At 44.0% G+C, this 12,544-nt stretch overlaps 1 protein-coding gene across 2 annotated transcripts in view; it reads right to left on the bottom strand.

Annotated features, from left to right (window-relative positions):
* The window catches only part of DAAM1 (dishevelled associated activator of morphogenesis 1), a 174,284-nt gene extending 169,465 nt beyond the window's left edge, over positions 1–4,819 (bottom strand). The window contains exon 1 of one of the 2 annotated variants that reach the window (XM_042943383.1): positions 4,710–4,819. The gene's annotated coding sequence lies outside the window, so the exon portion shown is untranslated. Of the gene's footprint in view, positions 1–452; positions 1,582–4,709 lie in introns of those variants that run through there. The other variant, XM_042943384.1, reaches the window with a different exon arrangement.
* Positions 4,820–12,544: the final 7,725 nt, after the last annotated feature.

Genomic DNA, 12,544 nt, shown 5'->3' with positions numbered 1-12,544 from the left:
ATGCACACGTTCTCTTTCTCTCAAAAATAAACATTAAAATTTTTTTTTTAATTTTTAGTGTTTATTTACTTATTTAGGCACACAGAGAGAGTGAGCGAGCGTGCACAAGCTGGGGCGGAGGCAGTATGAGAGGGAGACAGAGAATCTCAAACAGGCTCCACACTGTCAGTGCAGAGCCCGATGTAGGGCTTGAACTCACAAACTGTGAGATCATGACCTGCATCTGTTAAGAGTCGGACACTTAGACTGAGCCACCCAGGTGCCCCTAATATTTGTTTATTTTTGAGAGAGAGAGAGAGAGCACGCACACACATGCAGGGGAGGGGCAGAGAGAGAGACAGAGGGACAAAGGATCCAAAGCAAGCTCTGTGCTGAGAGCAGAGAGTCCGATGTAGGGCTCGAACTCAAGAACTGAGATCATCACCCGAGCTTACCGATTTCTTAAATAGTACCTGTGGTATCAGTTGCCTCTAAACTGAGCTCTCAGGGAAACCATTAAGAACAGATGCTGTGAGTGTTAGAATACATTTCACTTGGAAGATTTCCTCCATTACCACGTTAGAACTCGAAATGCCAATGTAAGTGACAGTAGTCCACGTTCCTTATGCAAAGAAGAAAAATCACAAAATGAAATATAAGAATTTTCATTTTGACCGTGCCCCCTCTGGAGTTTAAACAAGTTTGCTAACCTAAAGTGGCAAAGGTGCCTGCAATTATTTCCTGCAATAATATAAGGATAGGCTTAAAGCTTGGAAATACCAGGAGTATGACATGAAGCCAGGGAGGGCCCCACAGAAGTTACAACTCTGTGATTATTTCCTGAACCAAACACCTAAGGCTCTCAGTGGTACCAGGCTTTGTTGGAAAAGCCGGGTCTCCCTGATCCAACAGCTGTAACTTTTTAAGTGATTTCACAGAAGACCTCAAGATTCTCAAGCCAAAGCCACTCTTTATGACATCCCCAAAATATTTACACGATGAAACACTTTCAATCTTAACCATGTTTTGTTTGTAAACAGCTTATTTGTTCTGATGACCATAATACCAACACTAAAAGCAGGCTTTTAAACAAAGTCGTTCAAATAAAACCACACACAGACACACAGGCATTCGTGACACCCAGAGCCTATCCACAGAGCGAGAAAGCCAGGATTCAAATTCCTTGGCACCTACTAAGCTCCTGTAAGCACCACCCAAGGACACAACCCACTGCTGGTATCATGCCTCCTCGCTAATTTATACTTCTGAAAACCCACAGAATCTGACTAGTGGATGATAACACAACGTTACAAATATTGGACAAATCTCTCCTACTCCGTTCTTCTCTCACATGAGCCAGCCTGGGACAACCAATCCTGTTTATGAGAAAACTCCTCCACAGATAAGAAAGCCACTGTCCAGCTCCTCTACCCCAATGGTGCCTCCGGTGCCATGGGTGGCCTGGCAAAACCCTCTACTTATCTCTGCCTTAGTCCCTCTCTCTCTCTCCTGTCCTACACCTCCTGGGAAAGTTATCTGGGCCAGGGAGAGAACAAGAGACATCTAGAAATGCCGGCTGTGGGGTAATAAGAATTGCATTAAGACCTGTAACAAGAATTTTAGAGAAAAAAAAAAAAAAAAAGAAAGTCTATGTGAGTGAATGTATTCCAACAGCAAATAATTACAAAATACATCGATTTCAGACACATGGAAGGCCTTCTATACTTCAGGTCACGTGCTACATAGGCGTTTTCATTTATGCTGAGATGAAACTACTTCACAGAAAGCTAAAGGAGTATTACCATTGATGCCAGAACTACCAGTGGAAAGAATGCAATCTTGAATCTCCAATCATGGCTCTACTATTGACTCAACAAATATTTATTAAATACCTACCAATGGTCAAACACTAATTGCTAGAGAGACGGGGAAGGACAAGACAAAGACCCTGCCCTCAAAGACCTTGGGGGTTGCGGGGGGGGGGGGGGTGGAACACATTAGAATTGCTGTCAGAATTACAGGGACACATGAAAAATCAGACAATCGAAGGAGATGTTCAGTCAATGATAAGTTCTAGGACAAAAACAGTGACAATTTCTGATTCTGCTTCCTCATGAGGATGTAACCGCCTACTTGAAACAAGACGATGAAATGTCAACCACTTGGCAGTCAATGTCCCCAAGCATCTACCTGCACAAGAATGCACATGCATACACATTCACAGATACAGCCTTGTTCCCCCTTAACTGCAATGTCTGTGATAATCCACTTTGGCATGTAACAAAAGCAGAAGGTAAACAAAATATTTGTGTAATTCAATTACACTGAATGCAATTAGATTACACATAACTGCATTCATCAAGAATCTATAAAAAGACAAACCCTGAACAATTAATTCTACAATAAAAGGATAAATAGAAGTCCAGATACAGGGATAACACTAGTAATATTAGAAATATCATCACAACTAGTCAAATGGCTGCCTTGCCTACCTTGAAGGATTGCCATGAAGAGCCAGGCTGGTTTGTCAAGTGAGTCATACAAATAAGGCTCAGAGATATTAACCCAATGCCACAGTGTCAGAAGTGGAATTTAACTCATCTTCAGATTATTTTGAGAAAAGACAATGACCAAGTCCTTTGTAGAGTCACAAGATTTTATACCTAGAATCAACTTTGGGAAACCCTCTATAGCCCCTCTCCCACGTTACTAAGGACCCAGGTCCCCTGAAGTAAAGAATTACCCCAGATTGGGGTAGCCAGCAATGACAGAGCTAGAGAATGACCCAGGCCTCCTAGATTCCTGCCCAGCCTGCTTCATTCTCAAGGACCTGCATCCTTTAAGCAGGCGGCAGGCTTCTAGATTTTATGGGAACCACAAGGCATGACATGGACTTCCAGAATTCAATTTCAGTAATTAACTGTTCCTATAAACTTCCAGAGAGATGCACCTAGGGCAAATCGAGGCCCTTTACTGGTGGCCAGAGAGCTCTCTCTTCATGCAAAACAGAGGACACGCCCTCCTTGAGAAATATGCCTCCAACTCGGGTCAGGTACATTATTAGGGAAATTATGCATCTAGCCTGAAAGGGAAAGAGCATGCCTCAGGAAAAAGGCTCCAGCATTACTTCTGGAGAGAGGAGAGTCCAAGGTATGGGCACACGAGAGGGAAAGGGGTCTAGAACTGTGTCCAAGTTATTTCCAAGAGAATGGAGGCCTGGGCTGTGGAAAGGGTGAAGAAGAGAGAGCAGCTGGGCCCGGAACGAGCATTTGACCACACCCACTGGCCACGCCCTCCCAGCTGCCCGCAGAGCCACAACGAATTGAAACAGCAGTGGGAGCAGTTAAGATTCCGACGGCAGGAGTCGCCATGGCAACGGGATTCGTCTCGCAGACAAACTCCGCTTCAATTCACTAGGTCCCTCTCCAGTCTCAAGCAACTACCAACTCATTGAGCGCAAAACGGTCACGGGTAGCATATGCTCTTGATGCTCTCCTGCGGGTGGAGATGGGGTAGGGGACCAAGCTAGAGGAAATAAAGCGCAAGTATCAATTCCTGGGCCCACCAAAATATTTTATGGGGGCAAAAAAACAAACAAAAAACCAGAACATCCCATCACCAGGCTGTGAGCGACTTGAGAACAGAGCCATTAGCTGGGTTTGATGAATGAGTGAGTATGCGAAAGAATGAGGGTGCTAGGAAAGGAAATCCAGAGGACTTTTATAGAGTTCTCGGGCCCCAAGCACGTCTCAAGTCGGAGGGCAAACCCATTTGCAAGCAGTTGGATTTTCGACACCAGATGGTTCCTATTGCCCAGCCCTCCTGCCCCACAGCGAGCCTCATCATTAGATTGTTCGACACCCCGCACCGCCTAACCAACTCCCAGCCCAAGGCTCCGGGCAGACGCTTCGCCCCAGCTCAGGTGCTCTTTGTGGAGGGAGCAATCCGGACAGGGGAAACAAGATGCACCTTTCCCAGGGGGACGAGAGGCGCGAGCACCCTGCGGCGCCCCGAACCCGCTCCACAGGCGGCGCAGGCTCCGCTCCCCGCTGTCCGCCAACACCCCTTGGTCTTTCCGCAGCGCGGGGTTTCCCTCCTCTCCTGCGAGACCTTTAGCTTCCAACTTTCGCGGAATTACAGTCACCTCGTCCCTTTTTCAAATAAAGCTCGAAGCGAGGGCTGCAGGGATGGTTGGGGTTCTGCTCGAACGCGGGCGGGCACACGAGTCCCTCCTTCCCTGTTGCCACCTCCGAGTCCACCACGCCTGCATCGGAGCCTCCCGGGCCAGCAGCTCGCGACCGCGGGCAGGGCCCCCAGCCGAGGCCACGACCCCCGGCGCCCCGAAGCCCCAGCCTCGAAAGACTACAGCAAGGCGGCGAATGGTACCCTGCCTGCTCTTTTGGCATCCCAGCGCCTCAGAAAGAAAGGAGGGAGGGACCCCCGTCCTCGGGGGCGCCTTCCTCCGGGCTTGCCTTGCTTTTCGCCGCGCTTGCAGCCATTTTCCCAAACCCAGCTTGGCAGCCGGGAGCTGTCTAGGTCCCGTTCCCACCCAGACCCAACCTGAAGGACGGGTTTAATATTTACCTACTGGCCCTGGGGCTCCGGGGAGGCAGCGGGAGGGCGCGCCGCGAACCCAGCGCCCGGCCCGAAGTAGCGCGCCCACCCCCACGCCACCGCGCGGTGCTACTTAATGAATGAGTGCGGCGGGCGAAGCGGCACGTCCCCCTTACCTGAGCAGCCCCTGCATGCTGGAAAGGCGGCTCTGCGCTCCGGGTACAATGGGATCCGGTTAAACAGTTTCCTTCACAGCCGCTCGTAGGTTACCAACTCGCAGGTGACATCACCCTCTCCTCGCCTGATAGGATACAATGTGGCGCCCACTGCGCATGGACTCCCCTGCCGGGCCCGCACACCCCTGGGAGTTGTAGTCTCGATCTCACAGGCACAGCCCGAGTAGCTACGCTAACCAGGGTTCACGGAACTACACTTCCCGTCGCCTTCCTCGGCCGCTGCGTCCCCGCCCCCTGATCCCGCCCCCCGCCAGACCCGCCCCCTCCCCGCCCTCCAGCCTTGCAGTGTTAGTGGTGGTCGTTCAAGAAGCTGAGTTGCGGACACCGCGGCGAGGGGGTGGGGGGAGGGCACCCTGCGGTCGTGACCTTTGACTTGACCTCCATTCTGCCCGGTGAGGGCTCTGAGGGCCGCCAGGGGTCGGGCGCTGGTGCGCACGGGCCAGGCAGCTCTGACCATCCCGGCTCTTGGCCCCAGCTGGAGGGAGAAGATTAAGCTTTTCGCTGCCTTCCTTGCGCTTAGAAACTAATTAATAGGAGGCACTGGTTTCTGGCTTAAAAGCGGTCCTGGAATTCCCCCCACGTCCCCGAGGAAGAGGCGATGCCGGCCGCGAAGAAGAGAAATCCCCGTGTGCCCCCACTTAGTACAATTCACCTTTCTGTCCTCTTTCCTTTTCCCATTTAACGGAGTCCGGGTGACCAACCAGAACGCAGGGAACAGCTTAGTTGGCTGAGCTGACAGGATAACGGAGGTTGTCACTAATAAAAATGCGGTGTAATAATAGACAGTCGCTGCAACCCTCCTTCGGGGAGCCTGCTGCTGCTGCAGAGATAGTACTATCGCGCAGCCATGCTTTTGTTCTTCCCTGCAGCGGACTTCCCGCTCTGAGGGCTCTCAACTCCCAGGAAGACGACGTCCTTGTCTAAAGTTTTGATAAATGACACATATGCATACATGCACTTTTAAATCCACAACACTCTCCCCTCCTTTTCCATGCCTTTCTCTTAAAATATTTTTTAAACGACCTAAACCAAACAGCATCGTGCTGTTCAAGAATGCCGTGATCTTAATACAGCTGAATGTTTAATTTTAACTAAAGCAAAAAGTGTGTGGCCGAATTCTGACCCTTTAGGAGGATTTTATTTTCAATATGTAAAATTTTTCTGTGACATTTTTCATTATTCAGTGGATCTCAAGTATTACTTGAGTGAATCTCAATTATTGAGTGGATCTCAATTCACACTGAGAGCAGTTCTTCAGGTGTCTTTTTAACTGAAAAAAGAATCAATGTATCTAGTTATTCCAGTTGTAAAGGTAAATTATAATGGCACTGGATGTGTCTCAATCACGCATAAGGATCAGTTCACACCCTTATTTCTGCTAGCAAAATCTCTAGAAGACTGTACATCTTGGGGGAGGGGAGAAGTTCACAATTAAGATTTCAAACAACTGCACCTAATTACTGGAAATCTTATCACTCTTATTTTCTCATCTCATTATGCAGCACTAACTTGGGTTCAAGAAAAAATATTCATGGAACTGGTTGAGGATATCAGCAGAGACAAATGCTTTGTTTTACAGAGAGAAGTTTTAGTTCTGAATTCTGATTTTCTTTTAACAAACCAGACACATTTTTCTCCACTGAAGGAAGATGGCTTGAATGTTGCTCTCCTGTTCTAAGCTATTCTATCCATTTCAAATATTGTGTTAAGTGGAACCCAGACAATGCAAATGGTCCCTTGGCTATCAGATCAAGAGTATAATGGGTGATATTCTAGTTAACGGGTAGGCTTAATGTATTGCAGCTCATTGTGGAAAAATATTCAGAAAGAAACTTGACCTGAAATGATACTAAAGGCTCTCCAGTTTTATAACGGTGTAAAGCTTTTAGATGGAAATATAATCAGTGAGCCTGAAATTTATTGAGTCAATAAATTGGGTGTAGGGCTCTCTCTAAGGCAGGGCTTATCCTTATAGATAAAAGTATATTATTGAGGTACATTCTGAGCAGTAACTTTATAGGACAAATCACTTTACAGCAATTTCTCTTGGGTCTTCAAGCAGTGAAGGAGAGGATGGAGGCTGCCTGTGGAAAAAAATCCCATTCTCTATAGCAATTAATATTATAGAGATGTGCCGTGTTACATAGCTCATTTCCATATATATAGGACATCATGTACCTACACTGTAAGCACAGAAATGTGTACATGTGCACATGTGAGCTGTCCTTCCTTTTAAATAGATATAGATAACAGATACAGAGAGTAAGATTTGTATTTGGAAGCATTTTTCTGTACATGGTGATGGATTTGAACTGATCCCTGCACAGTTTCATTGGTAACCAGGGGAAACAAAGATGGCTTTTCAGCATCAGAAATGCAGCCCGTAGACCTGGGACTAGAGGAAGATTAACAATTTCTATGATACAGAAGGGAACTCTCTCTCTTCCTCTCCGTGAGACACAGGCACATACATTCACATACACTCATTGTGTGTGTTTGTATTTAATTCTAAGTGACTAAGTAGTCTTAGGAGCCATCAAAAACACGCACTATGTGTAGCTTAATTTATATTCTCAGCCAAAGGGTTCTTTGCTTTTTTCCTTTTCTTTTTAAAATGATTGCTGTTGTTCTAGAATGAGCTTATGAAAGACCCTGCCTTGCCCCATAATCATTGCCTATTAATTAGGAAACTGTGGGACCACTGAGAATAGATTTAATTGACCATCCACAGGTGGTGGAGGAGGGAAGGTGCTTTGGGGGTATTTTGCTGATCTTTCAAAATAACCTCTCCCAGTTCTGGTTACACAGTTTTACTCTACACATTGGGTTTTTTGATAAGAGAGGACATGAGATATCAATAGAGAAAGAATTTTAAGTTTGTAGCTTTGCATGTGGTTTCGCACAATAGCTTGGTGTTTTGCAACAATTGAGGTTATGTGCTGAGCACAGGTTTGGGATCAAGCCATTTTACCACTTTTGAGCAATGTGACTTTGCTTATTCTGTGTTGCTTTCTCCTTCTGAGCCTTGATTTCCTTATTCTTAAAATTGAGCTAACAGTAAAACCTACTTCACGAGGTTTTTGAGCATTAAATCTGATGAGACGTATAAAAACACCTCTGGCGCTGAAAATTCACATGCTAGTTCTTACCGTTTGCAATATTCCCCTGAAGATGGTCTCAAATGTCAATCCTAATTATGAAACAATAAAAAGCTATAAAACATTTGTTCTTAACAAGCAACTATTAGAAATTATATGTGAGCACATATTATGTCACTATTTTGCAAGGAGGCAAAGTGTGCTTTGAAGAAAAAACACACAAAATCCAAATAGAACAGTGTTGGTCCTTGGCTTGTTTTCAGATCTGTATCCCACCAGTGCCCCAAGCTGTCCTATCACAGGCCATGTTCTCCAGATTTCTGAGCAGACAGAGGCACTGATGAGAGGTTGGAGGCAAGAGGAAGAATGAAGCCAGGGAATTTTTTTATTTCCACTTCTGCAGAGTGGCATTGGGTAATGTTTCTGTCAAGGGCAGCAGCATTTCCCATGTTGGGTTGGTCCATTGTGGTCTTGGCTTCTTCTAAATCACCCCAGCCTCTGTTAATGCCACCTTCTCCCCTTGTCCCTCCAGCCTAGGGGTGGAGGTAGCTTCCTGATGTTATTAATCTCTCATTTCATATTTGGCTTCTCGGGCCTTCTGTCACCCCACGACCAATTCCCTGTGCTGTATTATATCTGTTTTAAATACTTAGAACGGTTTCTGTTTCTGTGGTGGAACATGTAACTGATACGCTCATGTCTTAGTTCAAGTTCTTTTAGGGGCAGGCAACAGAAACTTGTCTATGGCCAGTTTATGGAAAATACAGAAATAGGATTAAGTGAAAGGATTAAACAACCCAGGCTCCACTCACAAGCAGGAACCGACCAGCTCAGGGAATCACAACAGGGGTAGTTTTTGTAACTTGTCTCCAGAGGGCTCAGTCTCCACATCTCTTTGTTCCAAGTCACAAATTCCTGAGAGAAGCTGATATCCCTATCTCAGGGATATCCCTGAGATATCTACCCCTAAGTTGATTATCTATAGCAGTGGTTCCTAAAATGTGGGCCCCAGATCTGCAGCATCAGTATCACCTGAGAAATTGTTATAAATGCAAATGCTTGGGCCCAACTCACAGACCTAACTGAAAAGAAACTGCAGGAATGGGCCCCCAGTCTGTTTTTACAAGTCCTGCAGCTGATTCAGATCTACAGGAGAGTTTTCGAACCACTCCTCTGTAAAGAAGATTACAAGACCTTCTTAGATCTGGTCACTCAGGACCTCTCACTATGTGTCTGGGAGTCTTCCTCTCGAGGAGAAAGTGTTATGAACTTGGTAGCCGCCTCGAGAGGTGTCGAGTAAAGCTGGTAAATCTGTAAGGGTCTTAACGGTAAAATTTGGTTCTTCCCTAGGGAGAGGACGTTATAATATTCGGAGCCAACTAATCAATTTAGTCACAGCAAAGTCACTTGGAAAAGATTCATTTCATCGTGTTTAACTGAGAACTCAGAAAAGCTGAAAAACCAGCATCGGGGCAGTATAAGGGAGATGCAATCTTACCAAAATCTAAGAACAGTTATAGTAAGATCAGGCCACAGTTAAGAGGGGACATGAAAACAGCTCCAGCCACTCAACTTTTCAGAAGAGCTCCTGAGAATTCAGAAACAGATACTTTCCTTTGTAGACACCTGGCTGGCCCAGTCAGAAGACCGTGTGACTCTTGATCTCAGGGTCGTGAGTTCAAGCCCCATGTTGGGTGTAAAGATTACTTAAAAAAATGAAAACTTTAGGGGCTCCCGGGTGGCTCAGTTGGCTAATCATCCGACTTCGGCTCAGGTCATGATCTCATGGTTAGTAAGTTTGAGCCCCGCGTTGGGCTCTGTGCTGACAGCTCAGAGCCTGGAGCCTGCTTCAGATCCTGTGTCTCCCTCTCTCTTTCTGCCCCTCCCCTGCTCGCACTCTGTCTCTCTCTCTCTCAAAAATAAATAAACATTAAAAAAAAATTTTTTTAACTAAAAACTTTAATAAGAAAGAAAAGAAAGGACAGAAAAGAAGAAAAGAATCTCTTTGACTATCTTAACTAGGATCCCTATACTAGCTTATTCATAACTGGCTTATGCTTGGCTAATCCATGAGAATTGTATTGTTCAATTCTGTAGCCGCTGGCCCCATGTGGCTATTTAAACTTAAATAAATTAAAATGAAATAATATGCAACGTTCACTTCCTCAGTAACAATTGCCATATTTCAAATAATGAGGCCACATGAGGCTAGCGGCTACCATATTGAGTATCTCAGATATAGAGATTTGAGAAAGTCATTTCAGAAAGTTCTGTTGGGTAGTGCTGCTCTGTCACCTTGTGAATTTTCAAATTTCAAATTTTCAATTTTCAAAGATGCTGAAACCCATCTTTTTTTTTTTTTTTTTTTAACATCTTTTCCAGGTCAAATTCCAGAGAGAGAGAGAAAATGAAAGAGAAAAAAGAGGCACACACAAAAAAATCTGATTGTTCCAGTTCACCGTTTTAAGCCAGATCATGCCAGAAATCATTAGTTGCCATGAGAAAGACAGCTAGCCCAACAATCAAAAAAAAAAAAAAAAAAAAAAAAAAAGACCAAAAATTTTAAATAGGCAGTACACATACACACATACAAATCCCGTAACCAAATGGTCAATAAGCGTGTGAAAAGGGCTCACACTGGTCATCAGAGAAATGCAAATAAAGACCAGAGTGGGATACCACTCCACACCCATCAGCCTGGTTAAAATTAAAAGGACTAACTATATTAACGATTGCCAACTAAATCATACACTGCCAGTGAGACTATCAATTTGTATAACTACTTTGGAAAAGTCTTTATTCGTATCTGTTAAATGTGAACATACACATACCTCACAGCTTAGCAATTCACTCCCAGGAACATACCCAACAGAACTGAGTGTATGTGTTCACCAAAAGACACATATTCGAATGTGAATAGCTATGCTATTCCTATAGGCCAGGGTGGCCATGCCATATTTGGGCTATACTAAAAATATTGTTGGTTTGTCTCAAATTCAAATTTAACTGAGAATTCTGTATTTTTACTTACTGTATCCGGCAGCCCCATCATAGCCCCAGACTAGAAACAACACAGGTGTTTATGCAAAGTAGAATGGATAGATTGTGGCATCGGCACATAATTAATGTTATATAGCAGGAGTTGGCAAACTTTTTCTGTAATGGGCTACGTCGTAAGGCCATGTGGGCCTTATATCTGTTATAACTACTCAACTCTGCCATTGTAGCATGAAAGCAGCCAAGAGGTAAAGAAGTGGGCACGGCTGTGTTCCAATAAAACTTTATTTACAAAATCAGCAGCTGGCCTGTGAGCCATAGTTTGGCAACCCCTGTTATCCAACAATGAGAATGAATGAGTCATGTCTACTTGTAAAAATATGGATCAGTCTCCACAAAAATAACTTTGAGTAAAAGAATATATAGTGTGGTTTCATTTACATAAAACTAAAAACCAGGGAAAACTAATAATGGTGTTAGAAGAGTAGTTACCTTTAGGGGATGAAGGAGGTCTCTAGGGTGCTACTGTTGCTCAAATTTTTTATCTGGGCACTAGTTACATGGGTATTTCACTTCAATAATTCGTCATGCTGTTCATTTATGATTTGCATGCTTTTGTGTATGTACATTATGTGAAAATAGTTATATAAATTTAAAAGTAGGCCAAATCATCTCAAGATCATGCCCATAAGAATTATCTTATAAATTCTTATACCCAAAGTTTTGTTGTTGTTGTTTTGTTTCTTTTGCATAATTATAACAGGAATTCCTGTTCTTTGTAGAGAATTTGGAAAATACTGCTACTTAAGGCAATAAAATCACCCATAAGTCTGCAAACCAGAGAAAAGCATTAACATTTCTTCCCCTGCCCTCCTTCTCTTTCAAACCTGGGATCACTTTATTTTATAACTGACTAACTAGTTAAAAATATATCTTGGGAATTTTCTTTGTAAGTAAGTTGTGTTCCATCTACATTTTAATGGCTACCAGTATTTTATTATGTCAAGATAACTATTTTTTGATTGTACAATAAGTCACTTTTAATTTTTTGGTATTAAAAATAAGGCGCCTGGGTGACTCAGTTGCTTAAGCGTCTAACTTCAGATCAGGTCATGATCTCATGGTTCGTGGGTTCAAGCCCCACATCCTGCTCTCCTCTGTCTCCCTCTCTCTGCCCCTCCCCTGCTCTCTCTCTCTCTCTCTCTCTCTCAAAAATAAACATTAAAAGAAAAAAACCCTTTCACCTGTTTCATTATGAAGTTCAGAATTTAAAACAATTAAAAAAAAAATTCCTTGGTACTTCCTAGTTCAATTTTGGTGCCCATATATGAGTATGTATTTAGAAGCAGAAATACAGCACAGGAGGACATAAAGGCTTTTAATGCTTCTGATACCTATTGCCAAATGTCCCACATGCTTGTTTTTATTGTTTGTAGATGTTACAGTTGATGTTTCTTATGAGCCCACATAGGTCTGGTATTCCCTAAGAGAATTGAAGCATATCCTGAGAGGAATTTAAACTGGTAGAAACGAACTCTAATAATGCCATTGGGATGGTTGAAGGAACTATCAGATAAGAAAGAATGTCCAAGGGAAAAGGAAGCACCTTCTGTTTTCCGTAGTTATCTGGCCCTCTAGGATATGCTAGGTGTATTCATTTGCTAGGGAAGCATAACAAAG

This window comes from Panthera leo, chromosome B3 (assembly GCF_018350215.1).
Source record: "Panthera leo isolate Ple1 chromosome B3, P.leo_Ple1_pat1.1, whole genome shotgun sequence".
In the NCBI taxonomy this organism is placed as follows: Eukaryota; Metazoa; Chordata; class Mammalia; order Carnivora; family Felidae; genus Panthera; species Panthera leo.
This window is presented reverse-complemented; position numbering and strand designations above follow the sequence as displayed.